General features: G+C 41.5%; 1 protein-coding gene across 4 annotated transcripts in view; it reads left to right on the forward strand.

The window, feature by feature from the left end:
- cnot4b (CCR4-NOT transcription complex, subunit 4b) overlaps nt 1-15,167 on the forward strand; it is a 143,711-nt gene that overhangs the window by 41,852 nt on the left and 86,692 nt on the right. The window lies entirely within an intron of this gene.

Below are 15,167 nucleotides of genomic sequence, written 5' to 3' on the forward strand. Positions count from 1 at the left end.
TGATCACAAATCACTTACGCCCGAATAATTCTTATGCCGGCTATTGTCTAATAATCAAGGAAAAGAAATCTTTTTTTCATTTTGAAAGCATCTCTCGTTTCTCAAGTGATTCTGTCAGGGTAGTGATTTGTGTAAACATTGTAATCTTGCTTTATTGTTCAGTTCTATTGACCTTTTTTTGAACCAGATGCTCACAGCATCACAGACAGTTGGTGTTGAGGAGTAAGTGTGGCAGTTATTCAATCATATTGCATCATTGTACGTTACAAGTCTACAATTCCACAGCACAAGCCGTTAGCTCCTCTCTCTCATGCCCTCCTACCTTGTGCCCTCATAGCTTACAGGTTAGTTAACTTCAGAGGGCAGTTAAGAATCAACCACATTTGTGTGGAACTGGATTCGCATTATAGGCCAGGCATCTCACAAGAAGTATGTTGCCACAAGGTTAAACCATGTTTACTTAAATGTGTGTTATTTTCTTGTATGAATATATTACATAGTGAGAACTGTGACAAAGTGAAAATTTCCCTGTATATAAGAATGCAATTTCTGCTCTCGAACTGGTGACTGTTCGCAGAATTCCAGTGGCGTGAACTAGTGATGTACTTGTCTACAGTAGAGCCATAGAATAATAAAATGGTTATTGCATAGAAGGAGGCAGTCCAACATAAAATAGAAACTAAGTGTGGAAATACACAACTGGTCTAGCAGCATCTGTGGAGAGAGAAACAGAGTTAATGTTGCAAGTCGCATATGACTCTTCAGAACTGAAGGAAGGTAGAAATATGATGGGTTTTATGCAGTAGGTGGTGGGGAGTGGGCACGAGGAAGAACAAAAGGAAAAGTCTGGGATAGGGTAGAGGGCAGAAGACATTAATGGCAAGATGTCATGGAACGAAAGGCAAAGGGGATGGCAGTGGTTACAGCAAAGAAACAAAGCATTTGTCCAGAGTGAGTATAAATGGTAGAATAATGAACAACTCTGTCCAAAAGCAAGAACATGAAAAACAGACCATTGGACCTGTTGTGTTTGTGCCAGTTCTCCTCAAGAGCAATTGACCTCGTGCCATGCCTTTTTCCCATATCCCTACAAATTTTACCTCTTCAGATAATGGTCCAATTCTCTTTTGTAAACCATGATTGAATCTGCCTCCACCACACTCGCAGGCAGTGCATTGCAGATCCGAACCACGACCTGCGTTTTTAAAAAAGTTTGTTCTATGTCGCCATTGCTTGTTTTGTTAATTACCTTAAATTGGTGTCTTCTGGTTCTCTATCCATCCATCAATGAGACATGTTCTCTCGATCTACTATGTCAAGATCCCCCATAATTTTGAATACTTAGCAACCTTCTCTTCAAGGAGAATAGTCCTAGCTTCTCCAATCTATCCACATAACTGAAGTTCCTCATCCCTGGAACCATTCTTGTGAATCTTTTCTGCTGCTTCTCCAAGGCCTTCACATCCTTCCTAAAGTGTGGTGCCCAGAACTGGATGCAGTACTCCAGATGTGGCCAAACCAGCTCATCATATCTTCCTTCCTTTGGTACTCTATGGCCCTTGAGAAAGCCCAGGATCCATGATACCTTTTTAACCACTCTCTCAACCTGTCCTGCCACTTTCAATGGTTTGTGCTAAAATACCCCCAGGTGTCTCTGCTTCTGCACCCGCTTTGGCATTGTACCCTTTATATTGTCTCTCCTCTTCTAACCAAAAGGAATCTCACTTCTCTGCACTAAATTTCATCTGCCACTCCTCCACCCTTTCCGCCAACCTGTCTATTTCTTTTTGATGTTTAACACTATTCTCTCCACAGTTCACAATATTTCCAAGTTTCGTGTCATCTGCAAATTTTGAATTTGTGCCCTGTACACCAAGGTCTAGGTTTGGAATATCATGGATCCCACTATATAGCTTCCTCCAGTCCAAAAAATACAACCTTTCACCACTACAGTTTCCTGTTACCCTGCCAATTTTGTGTTTATGTTGCCACTGTCCCTTTTTATTCCATGAGCTCTAACTTTGCTCACAACTCTGTTGTTCACTTCTTCAAATGCCTTCTGGAAGTCCATGTCAACACATCAACAGCATTACTGCAGCAGCATCTCTGTTACCTCATCAAAAATCTCAAGCAAGTCAGTTAAATACCATTTGGCAAATCTCTGCTGGCTTTCCCTAATTAATCCACACTTGTCCAAGTGACTTAATTTTGTCCTGAATTATTATTTCTAAAAGCTTTCCCACCATTGAAGTTAAACTGACTGGCCTGTAGTTGCTAGGTATATCCTTACACCCTTTTTTGAACAAGGGTATAACATTTGTAATTCTCCCGTCCTCTGGCCCTACCACTGTATCTAAGGAATATTGGAAGATTGTGATCAGTACCTACACATTTTTTTCTGCCCTTATTTGCATCAGTATTGTTGGATGCATCCCATCTGGCCCTGGTAACTTAACTTTAGGTACAGCCAACCTATCTAATTCTTCTCCTTTAAACCTATTTTTAAAATGCAAACTCACTTTTAAGCCCATCAAGTGTCTCAACTCGCCCTTCTTTTGCCACGACTTGAGCAGCAGCATCTTAGTTGGTAACGACAGATGCAAAGTAAATCCCCTTTTAGGTCCGTAATCCTCCTTAACCACCCATTTACCATTTATATGCCAATGGAAGACTTTGGATCCCCTTTTATGTTAGATGCCAATCTCTTTTACTCTCCCTTCTCTTCGTTTCTCTGGTTTGTTTGTTCAGTTTCCCTCAGAACCTTTTGTATTGAGCCGGTTTCTCAATTATATTATACACACGATATCTATATATGCATCCTTTTTGACTTCACCTTCTATCCCTTTAATTATCCATTCCCTGTCATGGGAATATAACTTAAATATTCCCTAACTATCTCTTCTTTGAAGGTAGCCTGTTGTTCAGTTACAGTTTAGCCTGTGAATTTTTGATTCCGATTTATTTGGGCCAGATCCATTCATAACACATTGAAGTTTGCCCTGCCCCAGTTCATTATTCTTACTCTGGGTTGCCCATTGTCCTTCTCCATAGCCAGCCTAAACCTGTTCCCTTAACGTACACTGACTGACACTTGATCCACTTGCCCCACCTCATTGTGAAGAACAAGGTCCAGCAATGCCTCCTTTCTTGTTGGACTGGAAATATACTGATGTAGAAAATTGTTCTGAACACACTAGGAATTCTTGCCCCACTCAACTCTTTTCACTTCGCTATCCCAATCTATCCTAGGATAATTGAAGTCCCCCATTAAAACTAACAGTGCTCTAAAATTCTTGCACTTCTCTATAATTTCCTCGTTGAGGGAGGAATGTACTAGGACAAGTCCCTATTTTTCAAGTTGTGCTATGGGATCTTTGACATCCACCTGAACTGGAAAAACAGTCAAGACCCCATTTTAACATCTACCCTGCAGGACAGCACTGAGTATTGCATTGGAGTCTTGGCTGAGATTGCATCCTAAAGCGGTGTTTAATCTTACTCTTGTGGCTCCAAGGCAAGTAAGTGAGCAACCTGAGATTCTTCATAATCCAGTTCAGTAAAACTAGCCCATGCCATAACATGCTCTGATAGTGTTCACAATTTGAGATAAAATAATTCTGACAAAGTTAATTGGCACGTGGTAAAATGTGGACTAATAATCCGCATGGATTTGTTGGAAGCAAAAGATGTTTGACTAACTTGATTGAGTTCTTCAAAGTCAGTTGATGGTAGTGAGGTTGAGTGTATATGGGCTTTCAAAAGGCGTTTTTTTAATTCATTCATGAGATGTGGGTGTCATTGGCTAGGCTAGCATTTATTGCCCATCCCTAATTGCCCTTGAAAGTGGTGGAGAGCTGCCTTCTTAAACGCTGCAGTCCTTGTGGTGTAGGTACACCCACAGTGCTGTTAGGGAGGGAGTTCCAGGATTTTGATCCAGCAACAATGAAGGGACGGTGATATATTTCCAGGACAGGATGGTGGGTGACTTGGAGATGAATTTCCAGGTGGTGGTATTCCCATGTGTCTGTTGCCCTTGTCCTTCTCGATGGTTGCAGTTGTGGGTTTAGAAGGTGCTGTCTAAGGAGCCTTGTGAGTTCCTGCAGTGCACCTTGTAGTGTGCATCAGTGGTGCAGGAAGTGAATGTTTGTGGATGTGGTGCCAAACAAGCAGGTTGCTTTGTCCTGGATGGTGCCAAGCTTCTTGAGCGCTGTTAGAGCTGTGCTCATCCAGGCCAGTGAAGAGTATTCCATCATACTCCTGACCTGTGCCTTGTAAATGGTGAACAGGCTTTAGGGGGTCAGGAGATGAGTTACTCGCCACAGGATTCCTGGTCTCTGACCTGTCTTGTGGCCACAGTATTTATATGGCTAGTTCAGATTCTGGTCAATGATAACCCGCAGGATGTTGATAGTGGGGGATTCAGCGATGGTAATGCCATTGTATGTCAAGGGGCACTGGCTAGATTCTCTCTTGTTGGAGGTGATTATTGTCTTGACACTTGTGTGGCGCAAATGTTACTTGTCACTTGTTGGCCCAAGCCTGGATATTGTCCAGGTCTTGCTGCATTTGGACATAGGCTGCTTCAGTATCTGAAGAGTTGTGAATGGTGCTGAACATTGTGCAATCATCAGCGAACATCCCCACTTCTGACCTTATGATGGAAGGAAGGTCATTGATGAAGCAGCTGATGAAGGTGGTTGTGCCTGGGACACTATCCTGAGGAACTCCTGCAATGATGTCCTGGGACTGAGATGACTGCAAGAACCACAACCATCTTCCTTTGTTCTAGGCAGGACTCCAGCCAGCAGAGATTTTTTCCTCCGATTCCCTAGTTTTGCTAGGGCTCCCTGATGCCACGCTCGGTCAAGTGCTGCCTTGATGTCAATCATGATGCTTAATCAAACCAGACTAGACTTATATTTGCAGTCATGGTTTGATAAAATACCATGTAATCAGTTAGGTTAATTCAAACCCATGGCATTGAAGAGATGGATGCAGCATGGATATGAAATTAACCAAGTAACAAGCGAAGAGTAGAGGCAAAATGTTGTATTTCAGACTGGGGGCAAATACAGGGGTGTCACCTGGAGGTTAGTGTTGGAGCTACTATTCCTTTTGGTTTATATTCATGAGCTGGGCTTAGGTATACAAGGCATAATTTCAACATTTGCAGATGAGACAAAACTTAAACGTAATTAACCATGAGGAGGACAGCAACTGGTTCAGGGGAACATAGACTTAAATTTGCAGGCAAATGAAATTTAACACTGTAGTGTGGAGTGATATATTTTGGTAGAAAGCATGAAGGCAATATAAAGTAAATGGTGTAACTTCAAAGGGGTGCAAGAACAATCTGGGGTGTGTGTATACAAATCCTTTAAGTATCAATTGAGACGGTTTGTTTAAAAAAGGAAAATGCTCAACATTCAGCAGGTTAAGCAGCATCTGTGGAGGTGAATTTTCATCAACGTTAACTCTGTTTCTCTCAATAGATGCCTGACCTGAGTGTTTGCAGCAATTTCTGCTTTTATTTCAGATTTACAGAACTTGTGGCATTTTGCTGTTGTAAGAAAACATATGGTTATTTGACTTGATTACTAGAGACAGAGGGTACAAAATTCTGCTAAACTTTGATAAAACACTGGTTATGCCTCAGCTGGAGCATGGTGTTCAATACTGGGCACCACTCTTTAGGAAGAATATAATTTTTTTTGGAGAGGGAACAGAGGGGATTTACTGGAATGGTATCAGTGATGAGGTATTCGGTTAAATTGGAAGTCTAGAGAAACTGGAGCAGAGAAGATTAAGAGGAGACTTGATGAGGTGTTTAAAATCTTGTCTTGTTTTGATTGAGTGAATAAGGAGAAACTGTTTGCAGCGACACAAGAGTCGGTCACCAGAGGACTGATTTTAATGTGATTGGCAAAAGTGCCAGAGCTGATATGAGGGGAAAAACTCTTACACAAGTTGTCATGATCTGGAATGCATTGCCTGGAAGATTGAATAGTAACTTTCAAAAGAGGACTGAATAAATACTGGAAACAATTAAGAGTTACAGTAAAGCACAAGGGAGTGGGATTAATTGGATAGTTCTTAAAATGGGAAAGACGGGCCAAATGGCCTCCTGTTCTGTGTTTCTAGTAAGCCTGGCCATAAAGCAGGTGAGCTTTTTATAGGTTATGGTTTCATAAAGCTTGAGATGCAGCTGGACTTGTTTGTTAAGCTATATTGCTCAGTTCCAGAAAGGCAGCAGCTTTTAAACTGCTGTAGCCCTGAGGCATCACGGGTCAGTGGAGGGCAATTTTGGCGTACTGTCCAGAATCAGTAGAATCTCAAGATTCTTCAACTAGGAATTACTACCATAAATAACTGCTTTAGAAATAAGTTCTAACAACTTGCCCTTTGAGATGTTTGTAACATTAAATATCAATGTTCTTTTAAGAAATAATTCTTCAAGGTCAAGGCTTTGGCAATGCCTTTTACGATTGATACTCTGAATTATCGCAGATGGCTCATTTCCATAGTCTGTGCTTTTTGTATAATCAATGTTATAGGATTGTGCATTTGAATTACCCATCCCATCCTACAGCAGTAGTTATTGCATTATATTGGATGTAAGTTTGGATAGAAGCTCTGCGAGTTGGTTCAGTTTATGTTTGAGGAAATAAGAAGGAACTTTGTGCATTGAGTAAATTGCCTGTTGTCCATTGACTAATGAAGATACAACTTCAAAAACTCACCTCATGGCATCACCCAGTGGTCAGAGGCTGCAACTATACAGTGTAATTGACAGCAAAATTGATCAAGGAACTGTGACCTACCAACTCACTGTGGTAAACCTCACCACAAATATGTGACCAAAATTGAGAGGAAATCCAGTTTGAGGAAAGGAAGTAGATCTCCCGTATGTTTAAAATCTCCAGAGGTTAAGTAAGTTATGTAGCTGTCAGGCCTGAGAACCCTGGCTGGTCTTCCAGGCTATCGGAGGCTCACAGCTGTTGCTCTAGATGAGCTCAACTAACTCAGCACAGCCTGAGAATTGAATCTTGCTGTTCAGGTTTACTGGAGATGCTATCATTCAGTTAAGATATGAAACAAAGGCCTTTGGTGCTTCAGGTGACCATTAACAACCCCCCAGTGATATTTTAAAAAGGACAGAATTATTGTGCCTTGGTTAAGATTTATCCCTCAACCAGCACTAACAAAATAGGCCTTTTTTCCATTCTCATGATATGGGTATCGCTAGCAAGGCCAATGTTTATTGCCTATCCTTAGTTACCCTTGAGAAGGTGGTGGCGAAGGTGTTCTCAGTGCTGTTAGGTAGGGAGTTCTTAGATTTTGAGCCAGCGACAGGTAAGGACAGCGATGCAGGTTGGTCAGGATGGAGGGGGGGGCTGAGGGTCACTAATCTCACTGTTGTTTATAGGATCCTGCTTTGCATTTGCCAGGAAAGTTACTGTATTTGAGTAGAGATGTTAATCATTGAAAGTACCTGGAATGTGATGGGATGTTATATAAATCCTAGTCTTAATTCAAGTGGCACCAGATGTCACTTCTGTTTGACACTTTAAGTCTGCTTATTGCTGGAAAGCAGAGGGGTTCTGAAGAATAGGAATAAATGCCTGTGAAGTTGCAGCACTGAGGCAATGATGTGTAAACGATTTGTGATGTTGCATTTTTTGCCATGTAAAAGTAGCAGATGATTACTTAATCACAGGCCCTTGGTAGGAGGTAGAAACAAAAAACATGGATGGCAACTTCAGAAGTTGAAAGATGATTTGTCACCTCACTGTATATTACATCAAGTGAGGCATGAAACCGTCGTCAGTAGGTGTAAAGGGGGAGGCTGATTTTGAAGGCATTGCTGTGATTCAGCTGCTTTTCCCTTGGAGGTATCTCGAGTCAATGGATTTGTGTACATTGAGCTCTGTGTACATTTTCTCGTGACCAATCATATACATTCAGTATGGCTGGTTAAATGCAGGCAGCAGAGATTAAGGCAGCTTTATACACATTTTTGATAGACAGGACAGTCAAAGTTTTTTTAATAGTGAGAAAGTTAAATGTTTTCTTTACACATCAGGTACAGAATACACAACGTATATCCTTTTGTCTCCATTTCCCAGTCTGTATTGGAGGAGCAATCCTGTCACTCGTTCCAAGTTTCCTTTGAAAGAATTTACTTCTTTGGCTTCACACTTTCAAACACAGCAGCGTTCCTCATGTCTTCAAATGCTTTCATGGCATCACATTTCTTACCGAAGTCAGTATATGCTCTCTTCCTGGAATCACCTACTACAAACTTGGAAGGTACCAAAAGCTAAAGTAAAAGCCACAGCCAAGTGAAACCGTAAACATTTGGCCAACAGGCCTCTCGTCACAGGCTTGGCAATCACAGCAGAAGACGTGGTTTACTCTCTATCCACACAGCATTCACCTGCCTGGGAAACCAGGACTTTTGGGGGACAGGCAGAAAGTGGAGTTAAGGACGCAATCAGAACAGCCATTACCTCTTATTCTTCTAAACTTGAATGAGTATCAGCCCAACCTGCTCAACCTTTCCTCATATATGATAAACTCTTCACCCCAAGGACCAGCCAATTGAATTTTCTCTGAACTGTTTCCAATGCAAACATATCCCGATTTAAGTAAGGAAACTAAATCTGCACATAATACTCACCAATGATGTTGTCTCACCAATGCCCTGTACAATTGTAGAAAGGGATATCTTGCCCTATTTTGTGAAATTGCACTATTGGCAGAAAACTGTTCTCTGTGCACTGATGAGCATTTGATAGGTTTACCTGTTTGCCACACAAGAAACCTGTGTTGATCTCTTTTCTACTGCTTCACTTGTTTTAGAACAAATTTTCCAAAATGCCTGTCAGCTAATTGTATTGAAGGTTGCACCTGGGTGTTTACTAGTGGTCAAAGTGAGAAAAAAAGGATTAACTTACATTTATGTAGCCCATGATCCCAGATGTCGCAAAGCATGAGACAAGCATTACATTTCGAGTGCAGTTGTGTGGGTAAATTAAGTTGATAAGGTGTTGCAACATGCTCCAACATTACAACCTTTTGGGAAATACTTCTGTGTTAAGTACACATGTTGAGCAGTTGTCTGAGAGATCATGCTCAAGATCTATTGTAAACTTTCCCAGCTTTCCTAAGTTGTTTTCTCCACTCCCACATCCTTTGCCATTTAAGGCTGACTGCTAACCTGATCACCTGAAGTGCTAGTACTCAAGGATTTGTGGGAGTAAAGGGTAAAATTTAAGCTCAACATAAAATTTAAGATTTAGACATAAAGCATATTTTTTGTAAAATGAAAATTGACAATTTTAATTATTGAAATGGATATTAAGATTAAGTGGAAAATTTTTGTTGGGGAGGGCCAGAAAGAACAGTCTCAAAGTTGATTTGAGAGCAACAAATGAAGAGGGCACTCAGTAGAACACATATCACCTCCTCCTCCACATTGTGTTAATGTTATTACAATTACACAACTCTTCCTTTGAGGCTTTTCCCTGCCTGGTTGATGCTCTGCAACTACAAAACTGAAAAATAATTTTTTTTAAAAAGAGCTTCCATCTTACCAAAGAGGCTTAAGACCAGTCCACAAAACAACCTGCTCTGAAAATTCTGCACATATTTTGACAGCTAAGACAAATTCCACCACAGCAGCTGAAACAACTCACAACATTCCTTAAAATCAGTTTGCCTCATCTCCCAAAGTTCATGGATCCTTTTAAAAATTCCAGACTTGGATCCAAACCTAACTCTTTACCAAAAACTGATCAGTTCTTCTTTGGGCCATACCTCATCTGTGTACCAAGTTTTGTTGAAATCCGTCCATTAGTTTTTGAGATATATTGTTGACAGACCAAACAGACTAGCAAACAGGTGAAAACATTATCTCCACCCACCTTCAGTGACGGGGATAGTAAAGGGTGATTTTATACTTGAGGTTTTGATCCAAGTATCTGATATCTGTAGAGTAGCACTCTTCCTTCTAGGTTAAAGAATTCTTGCAAGTCCTGGACTTGAGGTGGCACTAAAAGCAATCTGCCGTGTATTGACAAAGTTTTCTCCAAGTCGAACAAAATCTCTGGTCTTGATTACATCCAATACCTGTCCACTTGGTACCAGTTTTGTTGATGGAGATCAAGGTCATTGAATTTCTGTGCTTTCTTATGTCTGGCTTGAGCTTGCTGTGCTAATTTTAAACTTTTTGAGTAGGAGATTCAACCAAAGACTTGCACAATTTGCCTTGGACCAAGAAGTTAAAGGAACTGAGGGTGGTACTGCCAAACTGGTTTTATTGCAAGGGGAATGGAGTAGGAAGGTCTTGTTACAGCTATGCAGGGTACTGGTGATACCACATCCGACATTCTGCTCATTTTAAGGAGGGGTATACTTGCATTGGAGGCAGTTTAGAGATGGTTCACAAGGCTGAATCCTAGGGTGCAGGGGTTGTCTTTATGAGCAAAGGTTGAGCAGGTTGGGCCTATACAATTGGGAGTTTAGAAGAAAGAGAGGTGATCTTATTGAAACATATAAGATTCTGAGGGGCCCGACAGAGTAGATGCTGAGATGATGTTTCCCCTCTTGGGGGAATCTAGAACTTGGAACAATTTAAAAATATTGGGTCTCCATTTAAAATGGAAATGAGGAGGAATTTCTTTTCAGATGGTCGTTAGTCTTTGAAATTCACAACCCCAGGGAGCAGTGGAGGCTAGGTCATTGAATATATTCAAGGCTAAGTTCAACAGATTTTTGATCAACAGTGGAGTCAGGTTATGGAGGGCTGATAAGAAAGTTGAGTCAAGGCCACCCACAATCAGCTGAGCCATATCTTATTGAATGGCAGAGAGGCCAAAAGACCTACTTTGGCACCTATTTTCTTATGAAATGTCCATAAATGTTTATCAAACTGTTCTAGTCAAACCCAGCACATGCAACCTGAGATGTCATTTTCTATCTCCCAGCAAGGGCAGATGTTGCAGCACCACCACACTGAGCAGGCGGTTCCAGCTTGAATTCCCACTCTGCTCTGTTAGTTGATATCAGCTGTGGCAACATGATGTTGCTGCCTGACCTGCCTGAGCTTGGGCTGGGCGGAAGAAATCACAGGGTTTCTGCAGAATTGCACATTGGCTGTGATAAACTCCTCCAGTCTGTCACTGTTCATAGCTTGAGTCAAGCATTGGTAATGCTACTTGTGGGAAATCCCAGCAAGAGTCATCCATTGAAATTTGGGTGAGACAATGGCCAAGTCCCTGCACCCATGACTCCAGGCGAACAACTTTTATCAGTGGTGAAACGAGTTTTGAAATGCAACTTTGTCCAAGTCACTTGGCTGTGGATAGAGCAGTACAAAGCGTAGGACTGCTTGTGTAGAAACGCACAAGTAAATATTAACAGTTGCACGCTGACCTGAAAGTTTGAACAGTGTGAAACTGAAATCTCAGCAGGAAGATGAGATCAGATAACAATACAAATACACATGCCTACTGGCATCTATAAAAAGAGGAAAGGCAAGATAACTCTGATTTTCATCTGACATGTCTAACCCATCTCTTCTCACCCCCTGCTCATAAAATGACTTGTCTATTTTTGGTGTTCCCTGTTTTAACTTCAGATTTTGAGCAGCTCCAGGTACAATTAAAAGTGGCCAATATACTGTGTGGTTAGACGATCAGGCAACTGACACCAATCTCAATTAATTAAAGTATTATAATGTTGCATGGTTGCTTCTTGTAACAAGATACAATGACTCACTTAGGGATGAACTGGAAGGTGCTTTTTGTATCGGTGAATGTGGGCTAGTTTGTGTATTCCCTCTCTGCAAGCTATGCTAAAAATACCATACTCTCCAAAAAGAGGAGAATAACCCCCATCACAACGCACTCTGCCCGATACCATTCAGGGGAAAGAAAACAGGCCATAGCTTTGGTCATGGTTCCTTGAATCCTACTGGTTGCACCTGGAGGGATGCATGAAGCAGATGACAACGGAGGCCTGTGCTCTGTGAAGGGAGCAATAGGGATCATTGTATAAACTGCAGGTGAAAAAATCTTCCAATTGGCACATGATATAGCACAACTGCCGCAGTAAGTTCTCTGATACAGCCCTGCTGATTTTTAGTACAAATTTAGCTAGAGCGCGGCCTCTTGTATTTTTCTTCTTTAAAACCGATGCTGTCCAGGCATCTCAGTTTATCTGGGTCGCAGATTACCCGGCAACGAAGGATGGGAAAAAGTTGCTTGTCCGAGCCTAACCCATAACGGTTTGGCTAGGAGACAGTTGAATCTGCATGCTTGTTAGTCACGACTCAGATTTGGTTACATTATGGGAGCATCAGTGCCTTTCCTGTGGTGCTTTGCTGCATATCAGGAGCAGTTTTGATGGGGTTGGGTTGAAGCATTGTTTTGCTGCTACAATCCAATGTAAAAGCAGCCCAGGTTGACAAGTGAGGTTTTGTTCCATGCTGTTGATCATGGGAGTTTTCTGAGCCTTAACCAAGTTCCAAGTGAGCATGGGCCCATGGCAATAATGTAAACCCATTATTTTAACAGGTTGTAGGAACATGATAGGCCATTTAGCCCCTGGATCCTGTTCCACGATCAGGGCTGATCTGCGACTTCACTCCATAAATCTTTCTCCGTTCCCCTTCATACCTTGGTTAGCAAAAGCTCTCAATCTGTTTTAAAATTAAAAATTAATCTAGCATCAATTGCATTAGCAGATGAGAGTTCCAAACTTCCACTATTCTTTTGTGTGCAGAAATATTGCTTAATTTGACTTCTGAAAGTTTCGTCACTAATTTTTAAGCTATGGCCCCTAATTCTAGACTACCCAACCAGCAGAAATAGCTTCTGCCTATCTACTGCTTAATATCCTGGAAAGTTGAATCAAATCGCCACTTCACCTTCTTAATTCCAGCAAGTATGTTTGTGTAATCTTTACTCAGCTTGACACCAAGGGTGTAAGTATATCATTCGAGTAGCTCTAGAATTCATCCCTCCAAGACCAATAAAATCTCCTTAAGATGTGGTGCCCAGAACTGCTCACATTCTCCAGGTGGGAATGTATCAAGCCCCTCGTTCTGTCTGTGAGCTGTGTTATATGATCATCAGGTCAGAATGTGCAATGATGCTCTTCAAAGTTATATCACTGGCAGCACCCAGTCTGTAGGGTCAAATTAAGAATGACTACCTAGGTATGGCATGAGAAGCTGTGCAAGACATATGGTTTTGTGCCCCAACAAGGAGTTTGCAAGTAATGCTTAAGCGTGGAAGCGAATCTTAACATGCTATTAAATGACCAACCTGGTGCCTAATAGATATTTGTAAATAGCTTTGTTTCTTGGGCTCATTTGGTAGTACCCTTGCTTCTGGAGCACGCTACATACCCCTTCCAGGATACCATTACCTGATAGCTCATTACTTTTCTGAGGGCATGCTATATTGGTGCTGTGTCCTCCTTCAAGTGACATGTTTACCGAAGTTCATCCTGTTAGGGTGGATGTGTAAGATGTTTGATACAATCTGAACAAAATTTCCCAGTGCCTTGCTCAAAGAAAGAACAGACTTGCATTTATGCAGCGCCTTTCATGTCTTCAGGATGCCCCAACGCTGAGCATCCGATGAATTACTTTTGAAGTGTATTCACGATTATAATGTAACACCTATATTGACCCCTCACCCAATAATACCAAAAACGTTTTAACTGATTATTCATCTCATTGCTATTTTTGGCTCCTTGCTGTGAGCAATTGGCAACAAATATGCATCTGACTGTACTTTAGGGAGGAATATATTGGTTGTGATGCGCTTTGGGACATCCTGAGGACGTAAATACATCTTGTACACTTAATAGCGTTATCCTGTATTAAAACAAAAAACTACTGCGGATGCTGGAAATCCAAAACAAAAACAGAATTACCTGGAAAAACTCAGCAGGTCTGGCAGCATCGGCGGAGAAGAAAAGAGTGACGTTTTGAGTCCTCATGACCCTTCAACAGAGTTCTGTTGAAGGGTCATGAGGACTCGAAACGTCAACTCTTTTCTTCTCCGCCGATGCTGCCAGACCTGCTGAGTTTTTCCAGGTAATTCTGTTTTTGTTATCCTGTATTAAACATTATGACCATATACACAAAGGTACAGTCCAGTTTCTGTGTTAAACTCCAGTTCAAAAGTCTGATCAGTTAGATCCAGAATTAACATCAAGTTGCATTCCCTGTGCCTGGTAGTGTGAAATACGAATTTAAAATGGTCTTGATTATCAGTTCCTTTTGCCAAATGCATACAGGAGTTAAGGCCTAAAGTCCAGGCAAGGGAGTCAGTGTCCATCACCTTTAGGTTACTGGAGAGCTCAATGTTCTGAAAATGACTTGGGTCTTGAATATTTGTGATGGAGGACACTCAGTATATGTGGTGGTGTTGTAGGAACTTCACTAATAGCTGGCACTTAACTTCGCAGGACCTGGATTCCAATTTTGGATGATCCCTGATGATAGATACTGAAATGATTGCAATCTGGCTGGAGTCTGGTAAAATCTGTGAAGTTGTGAAAAAATAGCTGCCCTGTTTCCTGTTCACAGGGCAATATCAGAATCAGAAATTACCCTGTTCACTCCACCCATCCTGAGAAAAGGAGCTGTATCATCATGGGCAAACATATCATTCAGTCTCATGCAGTGCTCTTTCTGCCTGAAAGTAAAGTTGCCCAAAATTAATAACGCAGTCTGTAGAACTCGGAAATAATTCTATTCACACATGCGAACCCACTCCCATCCCATGTAACAAACTTGAAAGATGGTGTATCCTGTATGCAATGTTGTCACTAGACACTTAGGAAGGTGGAATGTTGTCATGTGTGATAATGTTGGCTTGAACTGAGAGGCACCCAGCAGTACAATTGCAGATTCATTCAGTCCAAACTGGGGTTGTGTCTGGAAAGAAGCTGCTCCAACTTTGGAATAAGTGCTTGTGGGTGCAAATCTGTGCCTAGCTGTGGTTGTAACAGGAGCAATCCGGCTTGCTAGATTGTGCAAGAAGCAATTTGGCTTAAGTGGGACTTTCCCAAAACCACAACAACTGGTGTATTGCTCGAAGCTGGTAGTTTCACTGTCTGAGTCTTTAGAGCAGAATCGCAGCCCTGAC

This window comes from Cetorhinus maximus, chromosome 22, assembly GCF_964194155.1.
Source record: "Cetorhinus maximus chromosome 22, sCetMax3.hap1.1, whole genome shotgun sequence".
Classification (NCBI taxonomy): domain Eukaryota; kingdom Metazoa; phylum Chordata; class Chondrichthyes; order Lamniformes; family Cetorhinidae; genus Cetorhinus; species Cetorhinus maximus.